General features: G+C 46.4%; 1 protein-coding gene and 1 long non-coding RNA gene across 6 annotated transcripts in view; both read left to right on the top strand.

Moving 5' to 3' along the window:
- The first annotated feature begins 62 nt into the window (after positions 1-62).
- Positions 63-3,299, top strand: LOC309442580. The gene is made up of 3 exons (XR_014184635.1): positions 63-1,204; positions 1,897-2,058; positions 3,216-3,299. It is a non-coding gene; the product is annotated as an uncharacterized lncRNA (long non-coding RNA).
- Positions 3,300-6,517: 3,218 nt separating this feature from the next.
- The window catches only part of FBXO34 (F-box protein 34), a 41,811-nt gene continuing 32,750 nt past the window's right edge, over positions 6,518-15,578 (top strand). For 3 of the 5 annotated variants that reach the window (XM_082059366.1, XM_082059370.1, XM_082059365.1), the window contains exon 1: positions 6,518-6,631. The gene's annotated coding sequence lies outside the window, so the exon portion shown is untranslated. The remainder of the gene's footprint in view (positions 6,632-15,578) is intronic. The other 2 variants (XM_082059368.1, XM_082059367.1) reach the window with 2 other exon arrangements.

Here is a 15,578-nt window from a genome sequence, read left to right as displayed (position 1 = left end):
GTGGAGTGAGGGAGGCGAGGCCTGTGGGCCGTGCGGGGACTGGCGTCCCGCCCGCCGCGGGGGCGCCGCGCCAAGATGGCGGAGGCGGTTACCGGGCCCTGAGGGGGTGACTCAGGCCGCGATGTGGGGTGCGGGCCCCTCTGGCCCCACAGGGAGTTGGGGACATTGTGAGGGGCCCGTACCGCGCTCCCAGCGCCCAGGCAGGCGTATGTCCGCACCTCAGTGGCCTCCCTGTGCTGCCTCCTGAGTAACCGGAGCCGGCTTTCCACAGGTTGTGCCGAGGTTTGCTGCCCCTTCGTTCCCTCCTGCATTTGCATCATATCGGCCCTCCGCTTTGCTGCGGTGGGTTGTATTGATTGCGATTCTCATCCGCCAGGCAGTTTGCGTTTGTTTGTAAAAATCTGCGAAATTAAAAAGCGAAAATGTTCAGAAAGCGGCCACTTGGTGGCACTGCAAAAATGTAGACGGTGTTTGAGAAAAGTGTCGCCAACCAGGAAACTGCTGAGGAGCGGGCACACGGTGGACAAGACACCTCGCAAACGGCCTAAAAAATGCAGGACCTCCATATGGCAGGACAGTAAAACGTCAGTACATTTTTATACAAATGTGATTACGGTGGATGAAGCAATAAGTGGATTGAAGACCATGTGCTCAGAGCGCAGAGCTGTTCCCCATGGTCGTGATCAGTCTTGTGAGGAGCAGCTGAGGGACCTGGGGGTTCACCTGGAGAACAGGAGCTGAGGGGAGACCTGATCTCCGAATTGCCTGAAAGGAGGCTGGAGCATGGAGGGGGTTGGTCTCTTCCTCTGACAAGTGACAGGACAAGAGGAAATGGCCTCAAGTTGCACCAGGGTAGGTTTAGATTGGATATTGCAAAAAATTTCTTCCCGGAAGGGGCTGTCGGGCATTGGAACAGGCTGACCATGGCAGTGCTGGAGTCACCATCCCTGGAGGGTTTGAACAGACACGTAGTTCAGGTTCTTAAGGACACGGTTTATTGGTGGACGTGATGCTCTGGAGGATCTCCTCCAAGAAAAATGATTCTGTGATTGGAGAGTGTCTCTCTGGATCATTATTGCAGCAGTCAGAGAAATGTCACCCCTCAGTCCTCTGTATGGACTGCCAGGGGATATGGCAAAGATTTACAAACTTCAAACATCCAGACTACTCCTACAATCGTTAATTTGCTATAAGATAATAAAAGGTTAGTATGGAGGTTATTGACTGCTGCCAGGTTCCCCAATGATATGAAAAAGATGCAATTAAACAACAGAGCTACAGGAGTTTGTGTTTGTAGACTCTGCCCACAGACTCCAATCCAATGCAGTCTTCAGTGTTTGCTGATTTTTATTACTCCCACATTTCTCCCAAACCAGTGAAATTTGAGGGTGTTCAGCAGTTCTACTTTATGATATCAGGATATAGTCCAATGATGTGCAACCTGGAGAAGAGAACAGCTCTGGGGAGACCTTACTGCGGCCTTTCTGTACTCAAAGGGGCCGATAAGAAAGATGGAGACAGACTTTTTATCAGGGTCTGTTGCGAGAGGACTAAGGGGAGTGGTTTAAAACTAAAGGAGGGGAGATTCAGGCTGGACATGAGGAAGAAATTGTTGGCCCTGAGGATGATGAGAGCCTGGTGCAGGTTGTCCAGAGAGGTGGTGGCTGAACCATCCCTGGAGACATCCCAGGCCAGGCTGGACGGGGCTCTGAGCAACCTGAGCTGGTGAAGATGTCCCTGCTCATGGCAGGGGGGGCACTGGATGAGCTTGGAAGGTCCCTTCCCACCTGAACTGTTCTGTGACTCTATGTGAGCCACGCTGAACCACAAGTTTTAGGGAAAATATTAATTTGGGAGTGTCTTCCTTCCAACCCAAAATAACTTTTGTATCTGCAGGATTCCGTCATGCTGAAAATACTTATTTGCTCCTCAGAGCATCTAGACTGGCACATTTACTAATTGCCACCGTGTGGATACTGAATTTAGGAAGCGTGGCTGCACTACAGCTGGGGCTTTAATCTCACCTGCTCAAATAACAACATCAGCGATAACAGACAGGTAATTTGAGCACTAACTGGGGTCCTTGGCGGGCTCGGGCTCTGCTGTGCGGCCTTGCTGGTTGTTACCTGAGCTAACGAGGTTGAAGCCAGAGCGGGTTTCCTTGACAGGCTGCAGTAACACATTCTCCTAACAATATCTAGGTCACCGCAAGGGTCTTGATATATTTGAATAATGCCACAATGTTAAAGTATTGCAATGTCACTTTAAGATAAAAACACAGTAATTGGATGTTTTTCAACCAAATTCCTGATTGGTACAGATTTTATTGTATTAAGAGGAATAATAACATAATATAATCATATTATCATTTAGTAGAGATAAACAAGAAATATGAATATAAAACCTCATCCTGTACAGATATTAGACATGTCTGAAAGAGTAACTGTATAATTCTCATACAGTCCTGATGATTTTATGATAATATGCCTATATTTTAGCTACTGAAGCTTTGAGAACCGATTTGAATGGATGTATTTCTTGACAATGTAATTATCAGATATCAGTTTTTTCCGTAATGATCTCCTTGGTACAAAATGTAACTTGCTCTTTCTATTCTTCATCTGTTCACAAGAGATTTTGTTTTGTGAGGGTGATTCTTCCCTGGCATAAATGCACCTCACTGAAGAAGAATACAGAACATGCAGGGAAACCTATCTCCAAATTTACCCCTGAAATAATTGCAGTCTATGACTCTATTTTTGGTGAAGTGTCAGGCAAATGGAGTTATAAAGCTGTAGCCCACATCACTTGCATGGAGTCAAAGAAAAACCTCTGTAGATAAATTGCATGTGGAGCCCAGCGTAATGCTGCAGAAAACACAGAGGGCTCCCCCTGCCCAATTTAATTGGTAACCTCTTAACCAAGTATTGCACAGAAAAACATTGCAGCGCATTGGCTGTTGTTGCCACTTTTCCTTATGCTTTTAATCTCACTAGTTTAAAAAACAGAACAAATTCTAGAAGCAGAAAATAAAAGCTAGGTTATTTTCTTAAATTAACCAGGAAACGCAGTTAAGTCTTCCGCTTCATTTTCTTGCTCGGTTCTTTAGGTTTGATTTATATGTACCCGGGATGCCGAGCTGACAGAAACACCGACACGCTGTCTGTGCAAAGCAAGTCAAATAACATCTCACGTTTCATTTTTCTTCCCACCAGGTCTCTGCTCAGGAGGTGGGAGGTTCCACTCGCACTTTGGTGGTGTCTTTGTAACACTCTCCAGGTTATAAATAGAAAGACAAGGTACCCGACTTTGAGTATTACATTGCGCTCCGGTAGCCTGATACTTAATAGCTGGATGTTGTAGCACATTTGTAAGTTCCCAGCTTTCGCTAGAGCTAGTCCAAAATGCAAACTAGCAATCTTATAGTGTGAAGTACAGTTGGAAACAAAGTCTGGGTAATTTTTATCTCAGCATATCTTTACATCCGTTGTTATTTACGGTGTGCTTGCACCGAATGTTCCCTGCTGTTACAGATTTTAGTCAAAACCCTGCTTTGGCACTACAGGTGAAAGTGTCCTGCGGCTGGTTTCGTTCTCCAAGGCCCAAAGCCACGTTCTTGAGGAAATCCCATTTCTTTCCAAACGATCTCAAACCCTCTTGCTTTTCTTCTATGGGGAAGAAAGGAGTGGGAATTAGCCGCAGAACAAATGCTGGATTCAACCTTAAGCCACTGCTGAGTTGAGACCAAAGCTTTTATTGTTTCCAGAGAGTGTTTGGAGTGGGTTACTTTGGGTGAATTGTACTTTTAGCTCCTTTAGCAAAAAGAGGAAGAAACCGCTTAGTGTGGTCGTATTAGATGATGTTTCAGCAGTAGTAGGTTTCTAATTGAATTAGGCCAGGACCATTGCATTTGCATTTGAAAAAAACATACTTTTCCCTAGCTTAGACAATGTATTATTAGGTTGTTTTAAAACCTGTATGTATTTTTCTCGTTGTGCATCTCCTTTGTGTGTCTCCTTTCCCCAGAGGCAGAACATCTTTTATGGAAGCTGGATGTGACTATTTGACTTAAGTGTCTTAGGGCTAAATCAAATACAAAGGTGATAAGGAACAGCCTGGTTTACAGAGTACAACAATTCAAAGCTTTGAGGAATATGACTGTTAATTAAGCTGGAAACAATAACGACTGGTTAATCCTATGTACTCTGACAGAGTTAAACTTCTCCAGGTCTCTGATAAGATAGGACTAGTTTATCTATTTTTTTTTAATGTTCAAGGCGACAGAAATGCAAAAGTGCCAGATGGCCTTAAGCTAAACAATGTGCAAAATCTTTCTTATATTATCACTAAATGCCGGAGGGGGCTGGGGGGTAGGAGAAAGGTTATTTAATCATTAGAAGCCACTTAGCAGCAAATGGCATTTAGTGGTCTTTATCAACTTAAAACAAAAGATTGAGTCTGTACTGTTGTGGGGCCTTTTTCTAATATGACAGGGCACATATTTTATTCCCCTTTAAGTCATCTGGTGATATCATGTGTGTCAGTGTGTGGTACCAGGCTGGTAAATAAGGTGGGTTTTTTAACATGTTCACTCAAAAAAACGGAAAAATCACTATGGTCCTATGCTAAAATACTGAATTTTCCCCTGGAACACATGAAGCTACTGTGTCAGCAGCAGCTAAATCCCATTGTTGTGCTGGGGTTTTGTTACGGTCAAGATGAGAATGTACTGGAGGGAAGAGGAGCTGTAGGTTCTGTTTTCCGTCCTGTCACTGATCTGATATTTGACCTCTGGCAACTCATTTTACTTCTGTCTTCCCTCCTGTCCTCGCTTCGGCTTTGTATATAGTGGCTGTAGTCAACAGGGACTCCAGAGACCTTGGGAGATTCATCTGACACGCCACGTTAATGTGATCCTGTGCCTTCCTAAATAGCTCTGCCCCTCGTCAGGACCACTGTGCTGACACAATACTGCTTTTTAGCTTGAGAACGGTCTCAAGGATCTTCTCACACTATTGCATTACACAGAAAAAGTGGTGCCTCAACTGCTGCCCTCCTGCAAGGCAGAGAAACCAGGACTTTTCAGTTTGCCACCCTGGATCATCCGTGGTTCCCATGGGGACCTGCATCCCTCCCCACTTCCCTCCCTGCAGAATCAAACTGCCAAAATCTTCTTTTGAGGAGCACGAAGGCTTCTTCTTGCAGGAAGCTGCCATCTGGTGCCACCACTTGATTCCCCTTTTCCCAACACTTACCTCTTGCTCTCAATATCTTTGGTTTCGGGGGACTTCTCCGATGCTCATCTCTCTCCCTGCAGGCTGAGATCTTTGTGAGGATGACACAGAGAAAATGGCTGGGGTCATGTTTGCATGACAAACCACTGCCTGGGCTCTGCCATGCCTCCTAGGGCACATTACACCAGGAACACCAGCTCTTGTTCTTCTCTGCCAAGGGCACAATGGCAAAGGGTATTTAGTGAAACAAGCCAGCTGGCACTGCACTGGTGGGGTTCCAGTAGCCTCCCAGCAGCTCTTTTGGCCCTGCAGTCAGGAGATAAGTAGATTTTAAAGCCAGAAGGACTATCAAATGAGTATCTTTGGCCTCCTGCAGAGGACTGTATAGAGTGCTGAGCAATGGAGATGATGGAGTGGAGCATCTCCCATATGAGGAAAGGCCGAGGGAGCTGGGGCTCTTGAGCTTGGAGGAGACTGAGGGGTGACTCATTCATGGTTATAAATATGTAAAGGGCGAGTGCCATGAGAATGGAGCCAGGCTCTTCTCAGTGACAACCAATGATAGGTCAAGGGGCAATGAGTACAGACTGGAACACAGGAGGTCCCACTTAAATATGAGAAGAAACTTCTTCCTGGTGAGAGTGGCAGAGCCTGGCCCAGGCTGCCCAGGGGGTTGTGGAGTCTCCTTCTGTGCAGACATTCCAACCCCCTGGACACCTTCCTGTGTAACCTCATCTGGGTGTTCCTGCTCCATGGGGGGATTGGACTAGGTGATCTTTCGAGGTCCCTTGCAATCCCTGACATTCTGTGATTCTGTGATTTTTAACCTGTTACCACCACACTAAATCCACTTTTAAGCAGCTGGTGCCAGGCGGAGGGCTGGGAGCCGTCACCCCTGTTGCTAAACCTCACAGACACCGAAACTAAGGCCCGAGCCCGGAGGCACCGGGGGCTGCCAGCGCTGGGAGGTACGGGGGGTCCTCGACCCTGCACCGGGCTCTGCCTTGAAACGTCCCCGGCCTTGAACCCCGGGGGCCTGGCCCCACGCTGCGGAGAGCGCTGAGGCCTGCGGAGAACTCCGGCCCCAGAGGGCAGCGGGAGGACCGCGGCGGCCCCTGCGGAGACCCGAGAGTCCCTCGGCCGGGCCCCCGGCCCCGGCGCTGCCTGGCGCGGCGGAGCTGCCGGTGCCTGGCACGGCGCGGCCCTCCCCGGCGGGCCCGGGCCCGTCCCGCTCCGCCCCGCCCCGGGCAGGGATTGGCGCGGCCGGCGCGGCTCCTCCCGCCGCCGCGGCTGGGCGCAGGGGATCCGGCCGCGCCGAGCCCAGCCTGGCGGCTCCGCGCAGCTCGCCGCCGGGACGCCCCCTCCTCCCCGCGGGAGCGCGGCCGGCTCCGCTCCGGGTAGGCTTCTGGCGGCGCGGCGGGACCGGGGATGGGGGGGAGGGGGACGACGGGCCCGCGGGCCGGGGCGGGCAGGTGGGCGGCGAGCAGGCCCCGCACGCACCGCCCGCTCTCCCGGCCGGCCATGGCGGCTCCGGGGGCCGCCGAGGGGCCGCTGGCCGCCCGCCGGCAGGGGCTGCGCGGCGCCGGGCCCCGCGGAGCGCGCCGGGCCTCTCCGCTCCCGCCGGCCAGCCGCCCTCTCCCGGGTTTATTTTATTTTGTTCCCCGTGCTCTGCTCCCCGTGCTGGAGATGGGGGGGGTTGGTATTTCGCTTTCCCCTCCGCTGGCAGCGCTCCCGGGGCCTTCCCGCCTCCCGGCGGGTCTGACAGCCCGAGCCCGGCCGGGGCGCTGCGGGGGTGCCGCTCCCGGCCCCGCTCCCCCGGCTGCGGGTCGCGGATCATCTCGGCTCCTCCGCGGTTGCGTAACGCGATCGTCCCGCGGGGCCGGCCCACGCGGGGCTGCGGGCGCGGGGGTCGCCCCGACCCCGTGTCGTGGTCTCTTCGTGGGTCTGCGAGCGAGCACACGGGTTTTTATTTCTTAAGAAAACCGAAACCAACAAAAAAAAAAAAAAACCCCAACCAAAAAACCTTACGTCTTTTTATTTTTCTTTTCCCAAATTTTGATCCTCTGAGCACTGTCACTTCCTGCTGGTGTTTTTCTGCACGACTTACCCCGTGCTTCGTACATCTGTCAGCCTTTCAGGGGAAGGATTGTGAAGCTCGGTAAACATAAACAGTGATCCAAAAATAAAGCTTTAATCATCAGTAGATATTGCAGATAATACTTCTAATAATGCATTCGCGGGGGATGGTGTAAGAATGTAAGGAGAGGTTAAAAGTACAATTACGGTGGAAGTGATTTCTGCTCAAAATTACTTCCTCCGAGGCCTTACTCAAAACAATAAGCGCAGCTTTTAATTTCTTCAGTAAACCGATGTTATTGACTTGTGCCGTCTGGCTTCCAGTTGGGAAAAAATCTCCTTTTATCAGCCAGAGAAGCGAGTCTGACGCTTGTCCGGCGAGGTGCTTCATGTAACACGCAGCAGCAGCGTATGTTTCAGTTTTAAATAACCGGGTGGGATGGAGCTGGAAGGCTCAGCTCAGGCTGTAAAACCCACCTGCGAGGCTGCGTACGTCCCGAGTGCTTCGCCCTGCGAGTGCTTCGCCCTGCAGCTCTCTGCGCTATCTTGGCCGTGCCACGGCTCTCGGGATCCAGTTTTGGTAGCTCGAGATATGCAGGTTGGCTTTGAAACCGGTTCACGTGGGGCACAGACTCGAGCTGTGAGTCTTAATGGGTGTTTGCGTAGTGCTTCGGGTTTTCTCGGATGAAAGGTTTTACATAATTACCCATTATAATTGTCTGTCACCCCGAGAGAAGAGCCAAAGCAAAAAAAATCCCAAGCGTGGAGGTAGGCGGTTGTTTTGGAAGTCCAAAGTCTAAACCTGTAGGTTGTTAATGTTGTTACTGCTTAACGTGGAGGCAGCAGAATGATTGACTAAAAAAAAAAAAATAATAATACTAATTTAGTTTTGTTCTCCTTTTGAGCCATTTGAAATGCATCGTCCGGACAAATGACACCCTGCTTATGTTTGAGCTACTTGCTCTTCAGTGCCCTGAAGAATTCCTAATGCGACTCTAGTTGCACCAGCATTGCATGTGGTGTGTCGTTTTTTGGGATTTTTTTTCCCCTTGAAATCTTAACTGGAAGCCCTTTACAGTGTTTTGATTCCTTTTTAATAAATGGCTAATCCCTTGCTGCAGGGGATGGGAGTGTTTTGAATGCGGCGTTTTTGGGTCCTTAGGGGAGGGGGAAGGGAGCGCCTCCTCTTGCTTTCCAACAGCCACCCGCCTTCCCCAGCCCGACTGAAAGAGCCTCATTGACTGTTTTTGAAGGTAACACGCTCAATTCTCCTCTTGCATGCTAAAAACCATAAATTTGCTGGAGCGCAGAGCCTTTGAGGGGAAGAAATGGAATGTCGAGGAGCCTGGGCTTCATCACGAGCAGCCTGGTAACAAAGGAGGTGTCTGTTAATTGCATCGCGCTTATCAAAATCTCCCCCGTCTCGTGACAAAGTTCCATTTGAACAGGTGTGAAAAGTTGTGGGATTTGATTAATGCCAGCGTTTTAAAATCATCTTGCGTGTTCTGTATGACTAAGTCGTCTCTTTCGTATTCAATTGGAGAGCAGGCAGAGGTTTGGAAGGAAGCTGCGTGCGTTCCACTTGCTCTTTAAAATCTTTTCTCCTTTTAGATAAGGATCGTGAAGAAGCGTGTCAAGCTGCAACTGCTTTTTTTTTAATTTTTAAGAGGCATATAAACCATCTTTCTGTGTCCCTTATAATTAGAAGCTTGACTCGTAGCGTGCTGCAGCATCGGTGAGCTCTCCACTGGCTTCCCCTGCCATGAAGGGCTGCGGTTTTGGGGTGTGGAGGTGCCCAAATCAATTTCTAGTGCCATGAAGTTGAATACTGCATAGTAGGTGGACAGTACTATCTGGGTACTAACTGTCCCTTAGGTTCTAAGCGTCAACACATTCGTTATGATTTGTTATTTTCGCTTCTTGCTGCCCTGTAGTGTCATGAAACAAGCGATTTTGTATAATACTCAAACAGTCGTTGCTTTATTACCAGCAGATATGGCAATTTTCAGTATTCCTGTCCTAGGTTTGATACCTGGTTTCAGAGAACACGGCAGCTTTCCTTGTAGCCGGTAGTTGAGCTTGTAAATAAAACATAGGACTGATCCTAAGCCTATGATCAAAGATAATGTAGCTTTGGGACCAATAATCTCTTTTGTTGCTGTTGTTTCTTTTGGCTCCTGTGGATTATTTGGCCATCGGATGTGTCACTAACTGGTCCTGTCCGTACATTTAAGTTTTTTGAAGGAGATCTTGGTTCAGTGATGGACTTGTTAGAGATGGGCTGGTTAGATGTTGGCGATGGGCTGGTTAGAGATGGACTTGCCAGCTCTGGGAGCTCTGCAGTAAGGAGGGCGCAGGAATGTTGCTGTGGTATGCGTGGCTGCTCAATTCTTATTTATACCATATTTTACTGGTTTTGTTTTTGAAGCTATTTTAATTTTATTAACTTATTTAACTTAACATCTATTAAAATCAGCGTAACAGACATTTGACCTTTTTTTAATGTCCTTATTTTTTTTTTCACGTCTAAATATGAAGCAGGATAATTGCCCATAGTGCAGATTCTGGCTGTAGTTGTGGGATTTGTATTTGGGGAATTTGTGTTTATTCCCGTTGCCTTGTTGTGCAAAGGGGAATATCTGCCCTGTCACTTGCTAATCCTGCTGTTGCAGTTTTATGCCTAGAGCGTTACCGGAGCCGTGTTTACCACTGGAGACGTGGAGGTTGGTTTTAATCGAGCTATTTTGGGTATCAAACGCAGAGAAATCGCAGCAGGCCTGGCTGGTACGGCGTGGACCTGTGTGACTCCCAGCAATGGCACTTGGGCAGCCAGTTCACGGTAAATTGGGGTGTCTGCAGCGTCATTGCAATGAGTGTCCCAGGCAGGTAGATTAAATATAGCTCAGGTATGCATAAACATGGCGCTATTGCACCTGGTGTTGCAGCGCAGAGATAATACAGATGTTTACATAGATCACCTTCCTACACATCCCAGGTTTGACTACATGGGACAGTGAGTTGCTGCTGGGCAGCCACATCATCACTTGATACTGTTTTGAGAAGGAAAAATATACTACGGAGGGATGCATAAATGTCAGCTTTTTAAAATATAAATATATCATTAAGAAATGGCTGACTGGTATTGCGAGGTGCAGAAAATACTGCTATTTTCCATGTGTTTTTTTTTTTTTTTTTTTTAATTAAAAAGAGCTTTAGAAGCTGCTTTGTCTGCAGTTCATAGCCAAGTAATGGCATTTAGGTAGCATGGAGGCTGAATTTCTGCCAGTTAAAATCTTGCTGCCCTAATGTGCCATTCAATACAGTGCTTGGAAGCTGATATACAATGTTCTTCTGCCTTGCAGCAAAACAACCAGTGATTAAAAATTCAGCAGATATTGCGGTTCACGTAACTACTTGTTCTTGCATCATTCAGGTCATATCGCACAATTAATGTTGCTAACGCTCGATCTGGCTTTTTTTTTGTTGTTCTAAGAATGGAAATTATCTGAACTACCATGGGATTTACGGAACTGTTTTGGCAGGAACTGGGCTATGCAAAGCAAATTATTCAGGACTGTTTTCATCCTTCCCTTAACTTGGAGAATCTCCTTTTGAATTCTCAAATATTACTTGTTTGTGCCAGGCAGGGCTTTATTTTTTTGCAGCTTTTCTCACTTTAAAAATCAAAGTGTTTTCTTTTGAGTGCTTTGAGATAAATGAGACTCCCTAGTAGCAAAGGGGTGGTGGGGAGGAAAGAGCACCATAGGTATAAGTGCTTGCTTTCATACTTAAACTCACTATTTCATTTGGCCACGGGAGTATTTTCATATGAGAATTCTCGTTTTGTTTCAGGCAGGGTTTTTAGTGCTTTCAGTACATCTACTTTTAATTTTCACCATTTTGGTTAATAGTATTTAATCCAGTGTGTCACCGACTCCAATTAGAATTGAGTTTCACTTTCCTCTCTGTGTGTCCCTTTAATTATCTAGGTTTTTAGCTGTGGTTTTGGTTGACCTCCCTGCACCTTCTCAACACCACAGATACTCTCAGGAGAAGGTTGAATGCTCTTAGGTGGGTGCACCCAAAATTGGGTGCGTGCATTGACGTACATCTTAATGGATTGTGCTGCTATAAGCATGATATAAATATAATACCAAGGTTAAGTCAGGCAAAATTGACAAGTTGCTGGCACTTTCAGTGTCTTTGAGAGTAACTTGGTGTGCACTTAAACTAAATTCAGAATTTGGAACACAGGTGGAATATTTTGGTCAAGGGCACACACAAGGTTCAGCCGTCGCTGTGGATAACAGGAGGCTGTGTCTTTTTAATTCCGCATGAAGTGGCGAATCAGTAATAGGAATGGAAAAGGTGGATTTATATGTTGCAGTATATTATATATAATATGTGATGGAGACGGCTGCAAACCAGGTTTTGGAGAAATAATGGGCAGAAATTGGAGACTTTCAGTTGATGCGAGTTGTTTGAACTTGCAGCTTGGATGGCTTTTTGTGATCTGTCGATTAGCACATCAAGAGGATGTCTCTTCAGTCAGGGCAGACATTTTTCTTTGGAAAAACCCGTTCAGACTATTAACACTAATAAACTTTGAGAGAACTTGTTTCAGCTAAATTGTTGGCAGATAGTCAATTGGTTTGAAAAATAAGGTATTAAACATGTAAACCCTCCCCCAGCCTCTTTAGTGTCCTTGATGGAAAGAAGGATTACGATTGTTTTTTGCATATTCCCGCTACCATGTGTGCATGTATCCAATATGCTGTACTTGCAGAATTGATATTCAGAATAATATGTTTAATCTCTGATTGCAAAAAAAATGACTTCACACGCAGCTAATTCCATCTGCTGGAAAAATAAGAGCAAGGCGAACTCCATTGCTTCTTTGGGACCTGCTTTTTGCTGGGCTCATTACGATGTATGAACTTGGGAAATTTGCATAATTTTTTGGCAAACCTAAGCGGCAGCCATTTAATGTAGAATTTTATTAACTTTAAACATCCCTAGCAACTCCTAAGCTACTTCTACCTCATTTTGTATTTTTGGTGTTTTACGAGCTTTGATTTTATAAGCTTCAGTAACATTTTTGTTCTCCTTGCAATGACTTACGTATATATAACAGCAGCTTGCTGCCATTTCCATTAACTTTCAACCTGCAATCTAATGCAAAATTCTGGTCGTTCAAATTAAAAAAAAAGCGTTGAAATTAAATTCTCACAGAGCGAATGCTGAAACGGTAAAACGAGAAGGTGGGTTTTGGTTGCTCTTCTGCAGTGTGAGAAGAGAACTTGATGGTTTTCGAAAAGTAACCTTGGGGAAACTGGGGCATGTCAAGTCTGGTCCTGCTACTGCTGAAAGCTGATCTCGTGATGTGAATTCTGACATCCAGACTCTTTGGAGCTTAAAATCACAATTGCAGGTAGCTACTAAACATTGTCTCTTACTAAAAGAGTGGGTTTTGACACATTTTCAGCTTCTCGAGGTGCCTGGCCATGTCTTTCCCACTCGATTTGCCTTTGTTCTTGTGCCCTCCTCCTTTTGCTGGTTGGCAGTCAGGGGAGTCATAATCTGTAAAATATTAAAACGGTTGGAGTTTTATAGTAATATACTCTCAGCTTGTTTGGAATGCTGTTATTTACTGGTTAATTTTCTTTGGATGCCATAGGCTGGATTAATTTTAAAGTTTGAACTATGCTGTCTGTGTTACGGTCTCAAGCCCATCAGAAACGTCCTTTGCTACGTGCAGTCACAGTCCCATGTCTCCGTCCTTCTTTCCTCCTCTCTCTGATTCCATCGATCACCTAAGAACGCAGTTTCTTCCTTGGGATGAGCAGGGTTATATCGCTGGGCTCATTAATTCCTCTCTAATTGGCAGAAAGCCAAGCATAAAACCTTGTTCATAAGTCACTCTAGAGATTTCTTTGTACATGCTTTTTTTTAATACTAGCGTCACTGAAAAGGTGGGGTTTATTTTATTTTATTTTCCTCAAGTCTAGACCAGGCATAATTATATTTATATATATGTATAGGCTTGGGTGTTGCTACTCTGCAGCCCAGCGAGCAATTTGAAGTCCTTAGGCAGTTTAAACCCCAAATTCCTTGTAGCGTCAAAGGCAGCAGCTATTCCTCTGCATCTGGGTGGGTGAAATAGTTTTCTGCTGTATCTAAACTTCAAAGAGCAACTCATGGCTTGTGCCCGTGGTTTGGTGTTTTCTGCAATGTGTCATACTGGAGGCTATAGTTTGGACACTGGGTTCAAGCAGGACTTGCTGTTCATTGAGTGATAGTAGCTAGTGTGGAATTGGGGTTTGTGTTCCCCAACCTACGTGCTCCCAGAGGCAACCCGGTTTCCTTTTGATTTATAAAGCTCTTAATCGAGGTCTTTGTTTTGAACTTTGCCTCACCGTAGTCTTCTATTGCAAAGTGTAAAAATCCTTTCCATTGTAAATCCTTTCCATCATGAATTCTCCAGTCTGATGTTGGGACTGTGGTCTTCGTGTATTTTATGTCTTCAAACCTTTTGTGTTTCCTCCTGTCCTGGCTGCTGAGTTTGAGAGCAGCTCTGTGAACATCTATGCCAAGCTGGCCCTTGTTCTCCTGCTGTTTGGCTGCTCTTGTTTTGTATCGTGCTGCCTTGCACGCTGACCATGATTTCTCTTGATCTTTTGCCTTTCTGACCACCTGCACGTGTCCCCATCCTGGGAGAGAAGCACCTTTAGGGAGAGCCTGTCCTCACAGAATCACAGGGTGGTTGGGGTTGAAGGGACCTCTGGAGATCATCCAGTCCAACCCCCCTGCTCACGCAGGGTCACAGAGCAGATCACACAGGTGGGTCCAGGGGGTTTGAATGTCTCAGAGAAGGAGACTCCACACCCGCTCTGGGCAGCCTGGGCCAGGCTCTGGCACCTCCCAGCAAACAAGTTTCTCCTCATGTTCAGATGGAGCCTCCTGTGTTTCAGTCTGTGCCCGTTGCCCCTCACCCTGGCATTGGGCACCTCTGAACAGAGTCTGGTCCATCCTCTGACACCCACCCTGAGATATTGATCCCATTGATCAGATCCCTCTCAGCTTCTTTTCTCCACCTGAACAGCCCCAGCTCTCTCAGTGTCTCCTCATCAGAAAGATGCTCTAGAAATGGAAAAATGCTCCAGAAATGGGTTTCTAGACCTTGGTTTAACCATCAGCGCACTGGAGCTTTCCATGGAGCATGGAACAGCCTTTTGGTTTCTTGCACTTTGTTTTTCATTTAATTTCCTTCCTAAACAAGGATGGCACTCTACTGTCATTTTTTTAAATGAAGTAACTTTATCTTAATAAGCACATGAGTGAAGCGATGCAAAGAACGCTTGTTTATGCGTCTGAAATCTAAGTAAATCTGTTACCGCTTCTGAAATTCGGGCTGTGGGAGGATTACTGATAGCAACGAATCCATCTCTAGTGGTGTTAAGAAAAAAATCCCCATGTTTCTCTTAAAACGCACGTGGATTTTTTTTTTTAGATGCAGTAGGACTGCAGATGCAGTCATATTAAAATGTATAATAACTTGCTTTGAATGGGTCTCGCAGCAGAAGCAGTTGGAGATGTGGCTTGAGTACAAGTTACTGGGAATTAATTGTCTTTTAATGCAGTTTTTTGAGTCCACGGACGGTTCCCTGGGTGCCACCAGCAGTGGACTAAACCAGTTTTCCTAATTATTGCTTCGTTGGGCTTTTACAGCTCATGGGCTTGTTAAAATGGTGTTTGCTGGTGTGTCAGCTGTGGGCTTCGGGGTAAATTGTAGGATAAATAGGAGTAGTATACCTACCTGTATGGCAGAACTCTGCAGCATTCTGTGTATTGTTATTTCCTTAAAAATGTGGTAGTGTTTGGTTTTGTTTGTTTTGTTTGTCTCTTTTCCTCTTTTGAATCAACAGGTGTAGCCAGCGGGGAAAGGGTTGTGGATGGATTTGGAGAAATAACACAACTCCATCCCTGGTCAGACTGAATCCAAGCAAGTGAAGGCACCAGAGGGTCCTGAAGGGATGGGCCGTTTGTCTTTGGGAAAAGTTTTTAAGATGTTGGGAAGAATTTAGCTTGGAAAAAAAGCGAAGGAGCTTAATATGAGTGTAAAATTGTTGCGTCGTAGCTGAGCTATAGGGAGCAAGTTCACCAGTGTTGCTAGCTGCATTAATATTAGTTGTAAGGATTGGTTTCTTTGGTTGGTTTTGGTTTTGCTGTGGGTTTTTTTGGTTTTTAATTCTTTGTTTAGGGCTGTTT

This window comes from Streptopelia decaocto, assembly GCF_964273445.1.
Source record: "Streptopelia decaocto genome assembly, chromosome: 7".
In the NCBI taxonomy this organism is placed as follows: Eukaryota; Metazoa; Chordata; class Aves; order Columbiformes; family Columbidae; genus Streptopelia; species Streptopelia decaocto.
Note: the sequence above shows the minus strand (reverse complement) of the source record. Positions and strands in the feature narration are given on the sequence as shown.